Here is a 14,433-nt window from a genome sequence, read left to right on the forward strand (position 1 = left end):
CCTTGAGGACCCATTTGTGCTTGCAGACAAGCCATCTTCTCAAATGTCTAGTGCGGAGACAAATACACATACTCACTTACTCCCCTTCCCTAATTACCCAGTCCCAGGGGATGAGACACTCAAGAGGCGCTTCAGTTAAAGAAAAGGTCTTTCTCACCAGTTAGAGGGCAGACAGGCGGAGAGAGGTAAATGAATGAGAAGATGTTCAGAATACAGATTTGCTGGCACCCAAGTATACTTTAACTGCTCCACAGTTTCCACATGTTACTGTTGCATAAAACCGGGTGAGTCTAAAAGTTTGGTTCACTGCTCACCAAACCCAAACCAAACCCCAAGTTGAGAACATGAAGAAAAGTAATAATAGATGAGGCACGTGAAAATGAAGGTCCTGAGTGAAACAGTGAGGGGGATGGAAGAGAAAGAACAGAAGTTGACTGAGACGGGAGGGCGGAGGAAGAGAGATTATCTCTCTCTAATGGCTAACTTGTTGACAGCAACACTTTTCAGCACCCCTATCTACACATCTAATGTTACTATCTATCCTGAAACACACACACACACAGAGGCACACACATGCACACACACACCACCTCTCCTCTTGCAAGGTTTATCAGCCCGGCTGTCGGCTCGGGCCACATTTCATGTGGGTTTCGGATTTTAAAACCATGAGAAACACAAAGTGAGACGGAGACGTCACTGCCAGAGATGACCTCGACATTCTCTCAGCTCGTCTGCAGCCATAACATCGTGGAACATGAATCTGATCTGAGCCCGCTTTCAGATCCTGGGCAGACGGTTAAAAAACTCATCCTCTGCTAGGTCACCTTCTTGCAAACATGTCTCAGTTACAACACCAAGCTGCATTTGTCACCAGTTAATTTAACTTGTCTTTATAAATGATAATAAACTGCTTTTGGCTGCTCCCTTATTCACAAGGGGTCGCCACAGCGGATGGATGTGTCTGATTTGGCAGATGTTTTAGGCTGGAAGTCCTTCGTGACACAACCCCAAAGGTGGACATGTGAGAGTTTGAGGATTTATCCTCTCTCTTTTTCCTTTAAACAGAAATGTGCCACAATTGATTCTGCTGAAATATGAATATGAATTTATTTCTGTTTTGTAGGGAATGAAAAAGACACATCAGCCTCAATAACACTGCTAGACTATACAGCTAAAGTTTAAGGAGTTTATTATGAGAGAACACTTAATGGATATTAAAGTTATCCATGAATTTGGGATGAAAGTGTATGTGAAGAACCAGACAATAAGGTTAACCCAGATGCTATTCTTTATGTTAAATGGTTTACTTTTCCCATTGTTAGTGGTCAACAGTCACCATATAAACTTGAAGGTGCATAGGTCAGTGAGTGTCTCATTAACATGAACACACACAGAAACTTCTACATAAGGACACAAGAATCCATATTATCAAGACATTTAAATACACTTTCATGGTGCTATGGAACATTTAGATCTCACTAATGAACAATCCACCCTTTATAGACACAAAAAAGATAATTTTTTATTCAAAACTTGGATAGTCTGCTATGGTTTCCCATTTCCATGCATTTTTACCTGCTGATTGCACAGCTGGTCTCGAAAATACAGCTGTGACACTAAATTCAGAGGCCACAAACTGTATCATAAAGTAGATATTCAGTCAAAAAAGAAAAAAGAAAAATAACATTCCAGCTGCTACATCCAAGACTTTCGCGCAAAATAGGGAGAGATTCCTGGTTCAGTGAGTTTTACGCTGGGCAGCAAAATTAAATGGTGAACCAACATTCCCTCACAGTTACAGTCGGACTTAGTTGCCATCCAGTCCTCTGGTCCAGATGAAGGCAGAGCAATTTCTCTAAACTGAGAGAAACATTTGTGCAACATTTCGACCAAAATAGTTCTGGTCTGCACCGCAAAGCGAGAGGGCTGCCTTCATTTGGGCCGACGGGGTTGGCACACGCACAAACGCACAAACAGACACACTCTGCATTTCACCACTGTCATGTGCGAGCCAAATTCAATGAAATAAGCCCATTCTGTAAGTAGACTGTGACAACGGAAACATCGAGGGGACAAAAAGTTAAAATGGAACAAAGTCCCAAATGTTTTCACACTGACTTCAGATGTCCTGTTCAGAGAGCGCAGGAACGGCGAGATTTCAAGTTCAGATCTATGATTTAAAAAACCACATCCACTCTTGCAAAGTTTGAGTTTTAAAGTTACCTCATCTTGTGGGACAAAGATCAAAATCAGAAAAGAAACATGACACTGTAAAACTATCAGAAGTCATGGCACAAATCACTGAAAAGTTAAATCACACACCTCAAATCCACCGCTAACATTCCCATTGTGTACTTTGTGTTATCATCTCGTAAAGCATTTAAAACGAATGTGCTTACCTGGTGTGTTGTGCTGGATTAACGTCGTTGATCGGTTGTCCAAGAAAACTTTCTCCACCCACCATCAGAAGCGCAAACGACCGAAAATTGTTACTCTCTGTCCGGTTGGGAAAGTGCAGACAGATCGCTGTTTTCAATGGAAGGAGATATCCCGTTCGGGAAGATCCCACAGCAGCACGCTTCACAGTCTGACTTTCACTCCTCGATGTCACACGAAAGTCGTTGTTTGAGTAAAAAAAAAGTTGATTTGTGGGAATGTACAGAGGTTTGCGACTGACAGTATCCAGAAGTCCCGACAGAAAAGAGTGGCACTCGCTGCGCTGTGAGCTGTGCTCTCAGCAACAGGTGTCAGAAATAAAGTGAGATTTTTTTCACGGCCATCACAAGTTTCCAAACACTCTCCAACTAATTACGCACGCAGGGAAAAGGGGAGGAGGAGGAGAAGGTGGTGGTGGGGAGGAGGGAAGCAGAGGGGAGGGTGCTCCGCAAAGTTTTTACGCGTCGAGAAACAGAAGGAGAAGTGGAATGAAACAATAGAGCCCAGAGCGCGCGCTCTCTCTCCCTCCTCAACAATTGCGCTGATGTGAAAACTGCCCGCCTGGCCACCGGAGGAGAAAAGGAGACAGAGGCGTAAAAGAGGGAAAGGAGGTCGTTTTACACAGAATGAGAAGGAGAGTGTTTTTAACCAATGGGTCTCCATTTGGAGTCCATTAAACTCATAGCCTTTAAAACAGGGCTTTTACCCCTGAGTCTGGCCCCTCTCGCTATATTCTTACAAATAAACTTCACTGCAGTGAGTTTATAGGGTGAAAACTGTTGTTGGGTCAGCTATCTGATTGCGTTTCAATTTTAAAGGACTGCGTTTTATCAGACTGTGTGCACAACATTAACGTCACTTCAAATAAAAAATGATTGATCAATCAATGTAAAAAACACCCGGCTTTTCAAACTCCCGACAGAGTTGAGTGAAAATCAGTGCAGCGGACTCAAGAGTTTTTGCAGTACCGCAGGTTGTTAATTAAGTCATTTTTTGATGGCACAGGACTCTGGTAATTTTCGATCTTAAATAATTTTTATTTACTAAGAGGCAGGCATAAAGAAAGCACTTCTACAACTAGAAAGCATAGCAGCACGCCAAATACAGCTTTATCTTACGGGAAAATACATTTAATAGCATAAAAGGTGTTGTGCCAAAAAGGGTACCCGATGTTTATCTGTGTGTTCTTTGTGTAATGTCTCTGCTTATAACGGTAAATAGATTATTATCAACAAACAGCTATATATAAAAGTTATTATACCTGCTTTATAATACAATTAAAAAGTCATTTTTTGGCTACTTGAAATATTTTTCTAGAACTGTTGTGTTTGTACAGTTTCTGCTGCCCTCTTGGTCAGATCTTTCTTAAAAAATTCCATATTTTTAATCTTTTAATTACACTTTTTAACTGGATAAATAAATCCATCCATTTTCTTCCGCTTATCCGGGGCAGGGTTGCGGGGTAGCAGCCCAAGCAGAGAAGCCCAGACCTCCCTCTCCCCAGCCACCTCCTCCAGCCTGTCCAGGGGAACACCAAGGCGTTCCCAGGCCAGCCGAGAGATATAATCTCTCCAGCATGTCCTGGGTCTGCCCCGGGGCCTCCTCCCAGTGGGACATGCCCGGAAAACCTCACCTATGAGGCGCCCAGGAGGCATCCTTGTCAGATGCCCGAACCACCTCAACTGGTTCCTTTCAATGTGGAGAAGCAGCGGCTCTACTCCGAGCCCCTCCCGAATGCCCGAACTTCTCACCCATCTCTAATAGGGTGAGAAGAAGGGAGAGGCCAGCCACCCTTCGGAGGAAGCCCAAGAAGAAGATAAATAAAGGTTATACAAAAGTTGCTTTTAACAAACTGATGGCAGCTCCTACAAGAATGTTATTTGTGACTCAAAATGACCCGATATCAATCATGAAAGATATGTTTGACACATGCTTCACAGATTATAGGCCAACAAGTCATTTACAACAGTTTAAATACAAGCAAACACTTTTTGGCATGGCACTCTGGATACATTGTCATGATTATCCCATTTATACTGCAGACCTAATCTGCTCTGGAGTAGGTTAAGTCTGGAGATGACCAATCAGTTCTCTGGAAAATTGCATCGCAATTACTGGAAGATTAGTCAGACATCTAGTAAGAGGGTAAGTAGGGGTAAGGGTAAATTCTTAGACTATCAGCTTTATTTCTTGATTTTTCCTCCTGGCACCTGAAAACAATTTTACAACTCTATTATTCTATATGCCTCAATATATAATCCTAAAACGTGGCTTATACCGGTGGACCTTCTATCAAGCGCATAATTCCATGTTTTAATTTTGTTCTACTTATTCTTTACTTGCTCTCAGACCATTAAACACCACTGGCGTTGCAGATGAAAGAATAAGAATGCAAACTTTATCATGCACATCCAAATATTTGTTTAATTTAATGGAAAAAGAAGTGTAATCCTTCAGATTCTTCATTGCCTTGACAGGGCGCAGATATAACCTTAACTCACACGGTCAGCATTTGATGCGGCCTTGTCTCCCTGCTTCAAACAGTATAAACTTCAGTCTTTTTTGTAAAATCAGCCGCTCTGCTGCCAGTCGACTTATCCATGTCTGTGACTAGTCAGCCGCTGCCAACACTGCCCTATTCGTCTGAATGGACTTGCAACTAAACTGATAAACCCTGGGTTAACTTATTCAGGTAATAACCACGTTCATGTGACCAGTCGGCCTGACTGCCAGCATTAGGGTAAGCGAAACGAGTTAACAGAAGAACTTGCTACCCAGTACAGAGCCCAGGACGTCCAAGGTCAAATGTACCAGAGACAAAACAGGTCTTTTATTTTAGCAGATAACAGAATGTCACAGAGCAAAAGCTAGGATAGCCCCACGACAGGTCAACAGTCCATTATATAGCTGGGCATTAACATACGCCACCCAAAAAGCATGCTACAAGAAGATGTGTGTGTGTCCCTCTAACTCATGCTTCTAATCAACATTCGAAACAGATTCATAGCCCAAAGCAACGTGTGAAACCAGAGGGGTTAGTGAGCAATCTTTACCGGTAACTTAAAGTCAGAGTTGTCTGTGTCAGGAAAGTGGTTCTCTTATTACCGAGGTAAATCACCATGGTTACTCATACTCAACCTACTCGGGAGCAGGTTATGTTTCAGTTTAGAGCGCCACATTTTCACTGACTCTTTTATTTACAGCCTGTTTTAAGTGTAGATTGTCGGCTGGGGGAAGGTTTATTAATGTTTATTAATAAAATGTTAATTTTATACAAATATATAAAAAAATATATAAATGTCGGATCTAATCTGCTGCTAAGGGTCTCTTACACTGCTGAAATAGTAGAGCACAGATTAGAAACTGGATCAGGATGTATATCACATATATAACTATTCAGTCAATCAAATTAATTTCACTTTGAAGGCGGGAAGGAAAAACTCCCTTTTAACAGGAAGAAACTTTCAGCAGTGCCGGGCTCAGGGAGGGCCAGCCTTCTGCTGTGACTTTCTCTGAAGAAAAGCAAAAGGAGAGTTAATTATATTGTTTATCAAAGAGGAAACAGTCTAATCTTTAAAGTAGGGAGGGTGTCTGTGTAACAAATCCAAACTGGAAGCTGGTTCCACAGCAGAGGGGCCTGATATCTGAAGGCTCCGCATCCCATTCTGCTTTTAGAAACTCTAGGAATCGCAAGAAAGTGAGAGTGAAGTGCTCTATTAGGGTAATATAGTACTATGGGGTCTTTAAGATATGATGGGACTGATTATTAAGGACCTTGTATGTCGGGAGAAAGATTTTAAATTGAATTACAGATTTAGCAGGGGTCCAATAAAGAGAGGTCAGTATAAGAGAAATACGAGCTATTCCTTGTCCCTGTTAGTATGCCCACTGCAGCATTTTGGATTAACTGAAGACTTTTCAGGGAATTTTAAAACAACCTGACAATAATGAATTATAATAATGCAGCTTAGTGGTAATGAATGCATCAACTATTTTTTTTTAGCATGGATTACTGACCTATACTAGGCTATGAGACAGTAAGTAAGTAAGTTTAATGATTCAGAGCAGCAGTTATGTTAGAATAAAAGAGCAACATTACAATGTATTAACTCGAACCTGGTTCTGCTGCGTAAGGACCTGCCTTACCGTAGTTGTTTTTCTGACTGCTTCGGTTGTAGGTATACAAGTGAAAAGTGAGGCAACATCAAAGGACACTATGGCTTTGTATGGAGTCAGCATAAGTTTGTGGACTTTGTTGGTGAAGTCAGCGGATGATGTGTCTTCGGAAGTCCATATATACAGGGTGTGGTACTGCCAGGGTAAGAGCCGTACTAAGGTTGTTCCCTTTTAAGTTGTAGCTGTAGTTGTAGTTACTTGTGGGGTCTTCCCATATGAAGACCCCACAAGTAACTATGGTGCACCTCCCCACTGACTGGTAGTCTGGTGATGCTCTGGTCTTTATTTGGGGATGTAATAGGCTCCTTTTCTTGAATGGTGAGGTTGGACTTTTGCACTTTTATTGGACTTTCATTCTGATTTGCTCTGCTTCCGTTTGTGTTAGCTTATTATTTCTTATCACTGTGATGAGATCCATTATGGGCAGCTGTTGTGGAGATATTGAGCTCTTTGGCGAGCACGTCCTTTCCACGTTTAGTGAAGTCCTTATCGGACAAGTTCATCACCCATCCCGTTCGATCCTGTCTGTCTTTAGTTTTTATTTGCAGTGTTTGTAATTTCCAAAGTTGTCTTTCTTTGCCTTTCATGTACTGTGCCAACTGTGCTTTGTAAAGTAAGAGTGTTATGAAACATCTTGAAAGACTTAAAGAAGTCAAGTTGCCTATTTTCATCAAGCTTACGAGTACCATGACCTGGATGACTAAAAACATAGAAAGACAAGAAAATGCTTAGACATTTTCCATATCACCAGCTGAACAAACAAAACTTTAGTGACAATTCGAGCAGAGTTTGCTGTAACTTTATAGCTGGAAATCATTCAAAACACTTTCATGACACAGAAATATCTGACTTTAAGCTTATGATTGCTCCCTAACCCGTTAAATATTGCTTTGTAGTAAAGACCTAAGAGGAGGTCACCAGCTCCAGCTTTTAGATCAAGGGGAGCACAAATTATTTTATTTAACCAACAACCCTGGTAGACCAATAAAACACTAAAATTAAACTCAAAATTCTGAAAACAAGACGTCAGAGTACATTTTAAGAACCTTTACTATTACATATTTTTTTAAAAACCCCACACATCATAGGTAATACAAGAATTTATACCACTGATTCAAACTCTTCCATCATTATCCAGGTATTTATTGAAATATATATATATATTTTTAATAATCTAATCATAATTTATTTGTGATTAAGAAAATGACACTGCCCAACAGCATGCTGAACAATGGTGGCTTGGAAGCGATGAGGAAATTGATTATGCTCCCTTGGTGACACAGACATGGATGGCTGGAGACCCGACAGCCAAGTAGTCACTCCTCTTATACGTCTTTGAAGTCCATCGCCTAAGGCACCTGCACAGTTAGTGCATTGTAATGTAAATTCTCCAGGGACAAGTTTCCATGTTCACAAAAAAGGTACACAGGCAGACACTTGAACAGACCCTCATGCTCACCATCTAATAATAAAATTGACATAATGTGGCGAGACATTATAAGACTCGCCGACAGAGTGTGTAACTGTTGCTTACCTAAAGGGCTGTAGGTAAAAGTTGCTGTCGGGAGAAGGGTTTGGACTAATACCTCACACCTAGTCACTGGGATTTGTGCAGCACATCTTAATCTACTCACCCATCCTGCAAACATGCAAGAAAAATTCTTCCAAATTCAACCTGGCAGGTAAAGCTATGTCAGACCGTGCAATGCATTTAAAGTCAAACGTCGGTAAACAAATTCATTTTTATGCCTTTTTACTTTTTCTGAAGTTTTCTTTAAAGGCAATACACATGTTGCAAATCACTATCAAAACACTGGATTCACCTTTGGTTCCAATCTTCACAATAGAAACAATCTTTATAGTATCCAGACATGCACTGCATTTAACTGAGTAAATCCATTCTTGGGCATGAAACCTTTGGTGGAGGCAAACCTTTTGCCTAACCAAATGAAATTACACATACCTACAAGCAACCTTTATGTAGCCTATGGTTTTATTTGATTCTATGCAGATGACAGCGATTGCTTTGTGTCATTTCATGAGGACACAGTCTACATAAAGCATTCACACAATGAAACTCCTTCTTACAAGACTTGTGTAGAGGTTTGCGTATGATTTAACCTCAGACTAACTTTCACGTGACCTTGCGTTTGCAATTAACAATAAGAATCAGCTTAATTCCACTGGCTGTTGCTGCGCGGTAACCACTACACTAAAGAAACACACATGCTATTCTCACTCACGGTTCAAATCAAAAGTCTAGTCACCGTCAAGACAATAATAAACAACAACTAACTGTTTTCAACAGGACAGACACCATCACCCAAATTTTTATGTGGAACCAAAACACCCTGCACCACAATCTGTGAAACATGTACACACTGACACTGCCCAACTGTATGCTGGGTAATAAGCAGCTCGGAAGCCATGACTGTATGTGCTGCGTGAATGCGAATTGGCTGAAAACTTCGCTCTAAAAAAGGAGGAATGACGGGAAAAAAAAATGTTGGGATTTCTGTGTTTTGTATTTTTCATTTCAGATTTATATACAAAACATGGCTTTGGAAAACCTATTCGAACTCTTCCAACTATAATGAAGATATTTGCCGGGCTAGCGTGTTATTATCCACCATGACCTGTAGATTAAATAAATGTAAAGTGTCAAGTCAGGAGCGGGATTTGAACCCACGCCTCCACCCGGGAGTTGGACCTTGAGTGACCGCATCTTAGACCGCTCGCCCATCCTGACAACGGACACCTGGGGAGGTTACAGAGTCCGCCTGGAGAATACAAAGGTGAGAAGTAAGACACAAGTAGCGTCTTTTTTTTTTTTTTTTTTAAACTCTGTTTTGGTTGTTGCGACACAAAAGCGTAAAAGAAGAAAATCTTTAAGGGGTTGGCTGGTTTTTGTCTCGTTGTACAATTAGTTGTTGTCACTAAGAAATGTAAAGTGTACCCACGCGAAATTGCGGCCTTAGTCGTATTTTTCCTTTGGTCCTAACAATTAATTTTTTCGCGCAAACTTGCAAATATTCCTCGCATTTTTTTGAAGATGGTGAAATAGCCCAGTACTCAGAGGGGGAAGGTTTGAAAGTAGCCAATCCGAGAGCGTTACTCATCTCTTCTTACGGTATCCCAGCATTCCCGCATTATAACAGTTTACTGCGTGTGGGTATTCTGGTAAAGCCACTGGGGAACCTGCCCCAGCCTATCATATTCACCAGCTATAAGATGTGAGTGGAGATTGAGGCGCCTGAGAAGGGTGACTGATGGTTGGTGTTGAAGCCACCACCTCTGTTCAACAGTGGTTGTTCGAGAAATTGTTGTTGTGTGAGACTGTAGTCCAGGGTTCTTACTGCTAGATGGTAATTATGAGACAGTGTTTTTCAGGTCATTTTACTGGCCATTTATGTAAAAAGGGAGTGAATGTACCATCTTATATTGCTTTGTGGTTGCAGCCATTGCTTAATTCTCTGTGAGTGATAATCATGGTCATTGTGATTGGTGTACATGTGCATATCAACAGTCATTAAACGGAAGACCATGAACTGGCAACTTACCTTTTTTTCAGTATATCGTTTTGGGGTACTGTGCGTAAAATGAATTTTTTCATGTTCGGGCGTGTGGCAGGCAGAGTAAACGTAAAATCATAGCTTTATTTACACTGGCAAGAAGGACAGACGAACGGTATATGCACAGGATGAGACCCGGGAAGGGCAGACACAACCGGGGAACACAGCTGAACCAAATCTAACTGAAGAGACAGGGGAAGCAAAACTGAACATGAAGAACACATAATGAGGGACTGTTAAGATAAAACAGAAACTAAAATACACACTGACATCCAGACTACGACGCAAATCTGACCAAGACAAAAATATGGAGACATGACAGACCACAGGGGAACACAGAAGGATGAAAAACAAAAACAAGAAGGGATAAATATAGGGAGCAGGACAAACATGGGAACCACACCGAACCAGAGAGACCAGACACACACATGGGACAGGACCAGGGAGATAGAAAGGATGACAAATACTGAAACACTGAAGATAAGACATGGAGACAAGACTAAGACAGACTGGAATAAGGAACTAAAAATAGAAAATAGAATATTCAGGAACTAGAACATAATTTATCTTATACTTTCAAAGAAAAAATAACAAATAAATCATAAATAAATCCAGAACAAAACTCAAAATTTTGGGTCTTTGACCCAGTGATTTAATCCATTTTGGAATAAGGCTGTAATGTGATGAAATGTGGAACAACTGAAGCGCTGTGAATACTTTCCAGATGCACTGTATGTATCCTTTACAGAAGTGTTTTTACCTTCAGCATATAAAAAAAGGCATGGAACACAGATGCAGTATATCAAACCGCAGCATGAACCGGGCATTTTAATCAGTATAATGCTTCAGTTATCTAAGATTATCACATTTTTCCCTTTATTGTTTCTGTGGGTGTGATTAAAAAAAGATCCATCCATCCATTTAATTTTATTTATATGGCGCCAAGTCACATCAACAGTCACCTCAAAGCACTTTATATTGAAATGCGAAGAGCCTACAATAATACAGAGAAATCCATCCATCCAACCATCCGTCCATTTTCGTCCACTTATCCAATTCGGGCTCGTGGGTGGGTGGGGGGTCTGAAGCCTAAACCAGCTGTCATAGGGCGAGAGGCATAGTACATCTTGAACAGGTTGCCAGCCTGACAGCAGATGGTTTAAAGGTGAACAAAGTGAAACAGAGCTCTGTTAAAGAGGTGGCAGAGGTAGTCATGTGAAACCAAGAACCTGGACAAATGAAAAGAAACACAAGTGGACAGGCAGGGAAGGAAAAGAGGAGAGAAGGAAAATGTCATCGGTGTTGGAGTATGTTTGGGCTGTCAGCGGCTAACAGCTTATTTTAGGAGCTACACTCCGCTCACATTGTTTTTATTTCCTTTCCAAGGTTTTTCCTACCGCTCACTACCTCCTCCTGTCCCTTATGCCGAGCCAGCTCTCTCCATCTACTCCTCCCTTCCTTTTTTACTCCATTCATTTCACCTACTGCTTATTTACTTTACAAACCATTTATTAGAGACAACAATGCCACATCTGCAAGGAGCACAAAAAAAATGAACAAAAGACTGAAGCAACAAGCAAACCACAAGTGAGAACATTAATTATTGAGCATGAAAACCTAAACTATATATCCTGAGTGTGTTTGAAGTTGGACTGCTGTTTGTTTTGGTGTCAACCCTTTCTCACTCTCATCTCTGCTTTCTCCTTCTCTCAGTCACCCTCTCAATCATTTTTTTCTCAGTCATGTGCGATATGATGTGTGATGATTGAAACCACATTGTCCCGAAGCCAGTGCAAGCCCTCCTCATTTCCTCTGCAGTCACTCACTTCTTATTCCTCCTCCTGCTTTCCTCGTGGGCCTCCTTCCTCCCTCGTCTAGCTCGTATGTGGAAAGGCGGGAGCGCTGCGTGGATTACACGTGTTCGCATGTTATCTCAAGGACATCTGGGTTGGTTTTTTTTGGGTGCTGTGAACCACCAGTATCAGCAGCATCTTATCCACACATAATCTCTGTAAAGAAAGGTGCGGTGCATGAGAGTGACAAAAGATAGAGAAACAAATCCAAACAGGAGAAGAGATAAAGGATCGCTGCAAATCCCAAACACAAACCGATTACTCCGTTTTTATAACTGCATCAGAGCAATAAAAAAAAAAGAAGAAGAAGAAAGAAGTTTCCAAAGCACAGTAATTTTGAGCATCGGAGATGTCGGGCTCTTGTGTGGCAAGCTCCTCCCCTCTGGTGCACCCGGCAGGATAAAACAAACACAACTTCTGTGTCCCGCTGACTCTCTACAGTCATGTGAAAAAGGAAGTTTTCACAGGACTCTGTGCAGTCTTGTGAAAAACCAAGCACACCCCACGATTCAGTAGCTTGTAGAACACATTCAGCAGCATTAACTTCCAGTATTTATTTTCTGTATGACTTTATCAGTCTCTCACATGGTCACGGAGGAATTTTGGTCCACTCTTCTTTACAAGGTTTTCTTTAGTTCATTGAGGTTTGCAAGCAATCGATTGCACAGCTCTCTTAGGGTCTCACCACAGGACTTCAAGTTGGGCAGAGGTCTCGACTTTGGCCCATTACAGTACCTTAATTCTTTTCTTTTTCAGCCTTTTGTTCTGCTGGTGTTTCCATGGTTACAACATTTTCTTGGTGAGGTGAAAGGTCGGTCGTTTGATTCCAGCTGGACAGAACTTTAGGATTGCATCAGGAAAAGCAGCGGGTGTAAAACATGCAGAGTTACCCTTGTGACAAAATTTGTGGTTGGTCATTGAGCCTCATCTGCTCAAATCTATATAGACTATTAGTCCATATACACAGTTTGGGCCAATGTCCTGTTTCATGACCCAATGTCAGCCAAGTTTTAGCTGTCAGAGAGATGTCCTCACAGGTGCACCGATGGCTGACTCAGAGGCTGCAGAACAAGCCCAAATCATCACCCCTCCACCACCGTGCTTAACAGTTGGTATGAAGTGATGAGTTGGTATGCTGTGTTTGGTTTCCACCAAATGTGAAGCTGTGTACCATAACCAAACAGCTCCACTTTGGTCTCATTTCTTCAACTGACATATGAACCACATTGCTCCAGAAGTGTTGTGGCTTTTTCAAATGCCACTTTGCAAAGTTAAGCTGTGCCACATGTAGTTTTCAGAGAGAGGATGCTATTTCTGGCAACCCTCCAAACAAGCAAAACTTGTCCAGCCTTTTTCTAACTTTTAACTAACATGCTAACTGAGGCCTGTAGAGTCTGAGAAGTAGCTCTTAAGGTTTTTGTACTTTCTCTGATCATTGGGATGAATTTGCTGAAATATATATCCACTCCTGGTGAATATTGAGCCATTATGTTGAGTGAATGATCGAGAACAACACTTCTGCTTTTATAGAGGTGCTCACACTTGCAAACGATCAGTTAAATTGTATTTGATTAGCAGTACCAGGCTGCTGCTTACTATCTTAAGTCCTATGGAAGCAGTAAGGGTGAACTTAGTTTTTCATAGGACTGTATATCAAATACAATTTACCGCCACTTTATACAGATTTTGAACTAGAATGTTGTGATTATTATTTTTTCCTTATATAACTTGACCTATTACGTATGGACTGACAAAACCTGTTTTGTTACAGAGTTAGCCAGACTGAGATCATTAACATCATTGCAGTGGCACAGAAACAAAATGTTAACATTTTTAAATTGCTGAAGGACAAATCATCAACTGTTTATGGTTAGTCGGTCTTATCACTTGCACACATAAGCATACCTGTCATGTGAAAGTACACTGTGAGGTCTGTAGAGAATGATTCTGCCAGAGTGACTGTAGTTAATGAATGCAACTCCATTTCTATGATTTGTCTTTAGGCCTCTGAAGGGTTCACCCCTGGTTCTGTGGGATTGGCCCTGTGCTCTGCTCTGCTTTTCTGGAGCTGTTTCACAGTTTGTTTTTCTTTCTTTGCCAGCTTTAACAGCTCTCCAGATTCCTTTGTCCGTGGCGATGTGGGACAATACTGCACATGAGCAGCAGTCAAGAATCAAGGGGATTTAGCATTTAGTGTTGAAGTACTTGGAGCAGAGTGTTTCCTGTGATGCTTGTTCTTTCTGTCGCGCACAGCCTCAGTTTTCCAGCCCGAATGCACACATGCGCATATATAAAGAGCACAGATTTGTTGGACTGGAGCACAGATTTAGACTTATGCGAACTTGCAGGTGAATGTAGCTGTAATTGTTCCTTAAAAGTAAAATGATGTGGAATCA

The 14,433-nt window shown here is 41.3% G+C and overlaps 1 protein-coding gene across 1 annotated transcript in view; it reads right to left on the minus strand.

The window, feature by feature from the left end:
• The window catches only part of wnt5b (wingless-type MMTV integration site family, member 5b), an 87,608-nt gene extending 84,619 nt beyond the window's left edge, over positions 1 to 2,989 (minus strand). Inside the window, exon 1 of the mRNA XM_084909912.1 lies at positions 2,400 to 2,989. The gene's annotated coding sequence lies outside the window, so the exon portion shown is untranslated. The remainder of the gene's footprint in view (positions 1 to 2,399) is intronic.
• Between the last annotated feature and the right edge of the window lie 11,444 nt (positions 2,990 to 14,433).

Source organism: Perissodus microlepis, chromosome 17 (assembly GCF_051167445.1).
Source record: "Perissodus microlepis isolate ML-2025 ecotype Zambia chromosome 17, ASM5116744v1, whole genome shotgun sequence".
NCBI classification, from domain to species: Eukaryota; Metazoa; Chordata; class Actinopteri; order Cichliformes; family Cichlidae; genus Perissodus; species Perissodus microlepis.